The sequence below is a fragment of the Eptesicus fuscus genome, chromosome 15 (assembly GCF_027574615.1).
Source record: "Eptesicus fuscus isolate TK198812 chromosome 15, DD_ASM_mEF_20220401, whole genome shotgun sequence".
Lineage (NCBI taxonomy): Eukaryota > Metazoa > Chordata > Mammalia > Chiroptera > Vespertilionidae > Eptesicus > Eptesicus fuscus.
Genome location: NC_072487.1, coordinates 9,183,558 through 9,189,047, shown reverse-complemented (window position 1 = coordinate 9,189,047; position 5,490 = coordinate 9,183,558). Strand labels below are relative to the sequence as shown.

The 5,490-nt window shown below is 38.0% G+C and overlaps 1 non-coding gene across 1 annotated transcript; it reads left to right on the top strand.

Annotated features, from left to right (window-relative positions):
- Window positions 1–4,808: 4,808 nt before the first annotated feature.
- Window positions 4,809–4,912, top strand: LOC114228119 (U6 spliceosomal RNA). Its single transcript, XR_003614199.2, has one exon. It is a non-coding gene; the product is annotated as a U6 spliceosomal RNA (small nuclear RNA).
- The last annotated feature ends 578 nt before the right edge of the window (window positions 4,913–5,490 follow it).

The window sequence follows — 5,490 nt, the reverse complement described above, 5'->3', positions numbered from 1 at the left end:
TGGATTAAAAATAGAAGATAATGAACAAAACTTTGAATCATTATATACAAAGCAATATTGATATAGTTCCAGGAATAGCTACTGAGAAAATGGAGGTTCTTCTGCAGGTTTAATTATGTAAGAACTTGGAAAGGAATTCAGTGAAAACAACAGATGAAGATGTGTTAACACAATGCCTATTTTTAAAAATCATTATCTGGAGACTTGTTCAGAGATAGAATGATATAAACAGATTACATAAACTTAAATAGACTTCAAACTTTCATATAACATTAAGCTGTATTTTCTAGTTTTTATTTTAAACAGAAAAATATTTTCTCTAGAATCCTTGACATCCCTTCCATAAGCCATGTTAAAAGCATGTACCAACATGTATGGAAGATTGACAGAGAGATTCTATTGCAGATAACTCAGAAACCATAATTTTTAAAGTTATATTTAATATTAAAATAGTTTCTTTAATAGTAATTTGTACAGACACATTCACACGAACACCTTGAAAATATTTCCCGAGGCTGTCATATGAAAGCACCAAAAGCTGGGCTGCTTAAGCATCAGAAGTGTATTGTCTCACAGTGGGTGGAAGCTAGTAGTCTAAAACCAAGGTTTCAGCAGGATTAGTTCCTTCTGAGGGAAGGGAGAGAAAATCAGTTCCATGAGTCTCTCTGAGCTTCTGATTGCTTCAGATGTTCCGTGGCTTGTACACATTCTCCTGTTTTCACATGATGTTTCCTCTCTGTGGGTCTGTGTGTATATAAATTCATATGTGTATATATATATATATATATATATATATATATATATATATATATTATGTTTAGATACCCTCTAATAATGGCATTTGAACTTCCTCATCTGCAAAGACAATATTTCAAATAAATTCACATCTACAGGCACAGAGGTTAAGAATTCAACTTGATTTGGGGTGTCACAATTTGTTTATTCATTTGCTTGGTTATCAGTCATTTCTCACTATCAAAGAAAGTAGGGAAGTCAACATTTTCATAAAAATTGTGAAGAAAATATTGAAATGAAGAAAAACGATTTTTAGTTCCCTAAGAATTAGGATAGAACCAAGATTAATCTAATTCAGCGATTTTCAACCTTTTCCTACTCACGGCAAACATAAACTAATTAAAATTCCGTGGCACACCAAAAATATATATTTTGCTGATCTGACAAAAAAGAAGTATAATTTTGATTCATTCACACTGGGCAACTATTGTTGTGTTGGCTGTTGCCATTTTTAAATTTGACAATCGAAGGGAAAAGAGGTCAGTGCCCCTGACTAGATAGATATTGCATGTTTTAAAAATTCTTGCGGCACACCCTGTTGAAAAGCACTGATCTAATTTAAGCAGTGAGACACCATAGTCTAGCTTATAAAAAATATGCATTTAAAAGTCAGTCTCTCATGAGGAATAGCATTTCCTAAGCAACACTGGGTTAAGATGAATTTCAAGCATTGGTGATGAACAAAGCACCAATTCAATTCTATATGGATTTGTCTATGTGTGCAGACTTATGCACACATAAAAAGTCACATTTACCCTTTCATTATTTTATGAGTTGCATTTGAAAAAAGAGAAAGAATGTCAAATCCAACTTCTAAGATTTTTTTTAAGTTAAATCTTTCTCTAACATGTTTTCTTATTTTATGGATTCTATACATTTCCTTTAACTGTATTTTATAATTTTATTGTGATTAGTCTGTTATTTTATCATATCATACTCTATAATTTCTCCTTCTGCATAATTCTGCCCAAACATACTTCATATTTTGCTTCCCAAATTAATTACCTTACCTAAGCTCAATGAAAAATGTTCAACGCCTCTGTCCATTCCTATTGTCAACCCCAAGAAGAAATGTTATAAAGGACTCCTTATAGTTAATTGGGCTCAAATTCATAACCAGAGTCTAGCAGCCATTATTTAAAGAGACCCGTCACATATGTTGCATTTCAGGGGAAAGCCACAGGCTGGGCTGTCAAGCCTCCTCCACTATGTTTTTTCTACTCTAGGAGCTCCTCATAAGAGAACTCTTAGAGTAGAAATTTGACCAATAAGACTGAGACATTCCCTATCTAATTGGAGCTCCACATTTGCATCTTTACTGACCAATCAAAGCAGCTCCATTCCAACCAATTGAAACAGTGCTTTTTGGACCAATCAAACTGTGAGGATTTGGAGTCTTCATCTGCATGAGAACAAACTGATGAGCACTGGGTCTGGTAACTCTTTACATTAGCCAGCTTCACCTCTGTCTCAGTCAGTGGAGCACACTTAGTTTCCATGTTTCCCCAGCTGACCTGGCAGCATCAGCTGGAGCTGTAACATCAGAGCTCAGTGCAACACTGGAGATGAGTTGTAATGCTGCAACTGTAAAACTGAGGCTACCTACCCTGAGCCACCTCACCAATGCTGTTTCACAGAAGTGCTGTGTCATGATTGAGCTTTATCACTATTGAGCTTTCTCACAGCCATTCTATTTCACAACTGAGCTGTTTGCACTAAATAAAGTCTCTGCCCCCTAAAAAACACCCCAAATCGGGGACTCCTGTTGGCATTGAATTGATGACAACTCTATGTTGATGCTATGCACTCAATACTTTAAGCTTGCACAGATTCTTAGACAACCAGTTGCTTATTTTCTGCAGGTATAAGTTTATGCTTTGCAAGCCACTAATTTTTAGACATCAATGTTTGCAATTGTTTTCTCTCCAGAAATATAGGAAGGATTTCGGTTATCATTTCAGAGCCTACATTCTATATAGCAGTTTACCTTTGGTCATGAGTTATTTTAATATTTAACTGATATCTATCAATTAAAAATGTTCAATGCCTCTGTCCATTCCTATTGTCAACTCCAAGTATATACTGTTATAAAGGACTCCTATGGTTAATTGAGTTCAAATTCATAACCAGATTTTAGCAGCCATTATTCAAGTGCATATTGCTCACTATGCATTGTGTCAGCTGGTGCTATTCCTTGCTTCTGGACAGATGATTACAACATAAGTGATGTGCACTCGAATTTCAGGATTGTAGTTCCATGCCTGCTTATGATTAATAGCTAGGGTGCAGTCTGCTTGTGTGGGTGATCACCTTCACTTACAAGTGAGCTATTATAAATCAGGAAGGTGCATTCTGCATTAAAGTAGATCAATGGATTTTAAGAGCTCACTTGTAAGTGGTAGCAATTTTAGACATGAAGGTAACAATTTGAGGACTATAAATTATATTGTACTAGTAGGTCACCTCCTACAAGAAAGCAGCACTAATACAAATTGATATCACTGATACATATCCTTTGTCAGATAAGAGGAAATGTCTCACAATTACACCATCTATATATATATAAACCTAAGCGACCATTAAGACGGAATGACCGGAAAAAACCAGAACAACCATTTGCTATGATGCGCACGGACCACCAGGGGGCAGTTGCTCAATGCAGGAGTCAGTGTGCTCCCACAGCCAACCTCCCGCAGTTCCTCCCCTCGGCTGGCAGGCCCTGATCATCTGATTGGGGCTGGGCCCCAGCCTCGGGATGGGACAGGGAACTGGGGATGGGTGGTGGTAGACATAGCCCTTTTCCCATGGGGGCTGAGGACAGGCTCCCTCCTCAGGCCCAGCAGCCAACGTCCCGTTGTCTGCCAGCCGTGGTGGTGGTGTGGCAGTGAAGGAAAGAGGAGGTGAGGGAGGTGGGTAACTGCACAGTGGTGGGGCACCGACAATGGAGGCATTGGCGTCTGGCATCCGTTCCTTTCGTGCCTGGCCCAGCGATGGTCGTCTCCTCTCCCAACCCTTCCAGGGCCTTCGGGCCCTGATCAGCCCAGCCTTGATCAGCCTCGCCCCAAATGGCCCTGATAGCCGTCCAGACCTAGGGACCCCACCCATGTATGAATTTCATGCACCAGGCCTCTAATAGTTAAATAAGTCATAGCACAAAATTGGTTGCTAATAAGCATTTCCTGTTTCTTAGCCTTTTCTGAGCTAACGTTCATAATTTCATCACCCCTTGAATAATGATCTTATCAGGGCTTAGTAAAAAATAAATTTCTAGGATCCCCACACCAAGCAATATGGTAAATATGAGGTCATCGATATTGCATCATTTTACAGATCATAAATTCTTTTGTGCACTAAATGTTTGATCAGCTAATGTGAGGTAATCTCAGAGCTAGAAGAGAGGGAGACAGTATTTAGACAAAGTTATTTCTGGCCAACTTTTCTTCACTGTAGTAGGCGTTGTGGGAGCCAATCTGAAATTGAATAATTAAATCCTTAGAGTTAACTTATTTTTTTAACTTGTGAATTATCTGTAATTTATTTTGTCTGTTCCATATGTGTGTTTATCATGGAGAATATCTACAAATATTTTAGCACACTGCATATAAAGTGGGTCCTTAAACATGGTAACTGATGTTGATAATAACCTTGTATTAGTCAGGATCATCCATAAAACCAAGCGGTTAGAATCTGTGTGTGTGTGTGTGTGTGTGTGTGTGTGTGTGTGTGTGTGTGTGTGTGTGTAGAGATTTATTGTAAGGAACCGGTTCACATGATTGTGGGAGCTAACAACCCTGAGATCCGCAGGATAGGCCTGCAGGCTGGACACTCAGGACCGGAATGTTGCGGCTCAAGTGTGAGGGCAATCTGGAGTCAGAAGTTCATCAGGGTCCTCCGTTTTTTTTTCTTTTAAGGCCTTCAACTGTTTAAGATGAGCCCCACCCCCCATTGTGGAAAGTAATATGTTTTACTCAGTCTTCTGACTTAAACAGTAATCACATCTAAAAATGCTTTCAGTGATCGCTTCGGCAGCACATATACTAAAATTGTAATGATACAGAGATTAGCATGGCCCCTGAGGAAGGATGGCACACAAATTTGTGAAGCATTCCGTATTAAGAAAAACATAATAAAATAAAATAAAAGTAAAAAATGCCCTCATAGCAACACCTAGACTGGCGCTTGACCAAACATCTGGGCATTATAGCCTAGACAAGTTTACATCTAAAATTAACCATCACAGCTGCTTACTCTGTTACAATAAGTACTTCTTCAGAGTAACAAGGCTATTTTATTTATACTTCTTATTTGTGACAATATTGCTATACATGCAACTAAAAATCTTATCAAATCTGATGAAGAAATGTAAAATTGATCTTCATTATTTGCAGATTCTATATTTTAGACTTCTACTTAATGAAATGTATTTGTAACCCCGAAATCAATAGTTAGAGTGCTTTCTTAGTTATTCACAGACATGCATAGAGTGACAAAAATTGCATTTGCCTAGTTGGCCGGTTCCCAGGTAAAGTCTAATAAGACAATGATTTTCCTTCTTGTTTCAACCCTCATCCCATAAACAACTGGGTTTTTTTCACAGTCTATTTAGCGCCATTTTAACATTTTTTTTTTGCTTTTTTTGTGATTTTGCTGTTTAAAATGACCTCAAAGTGCACTGCTGCGGTGCTGGCTATATGT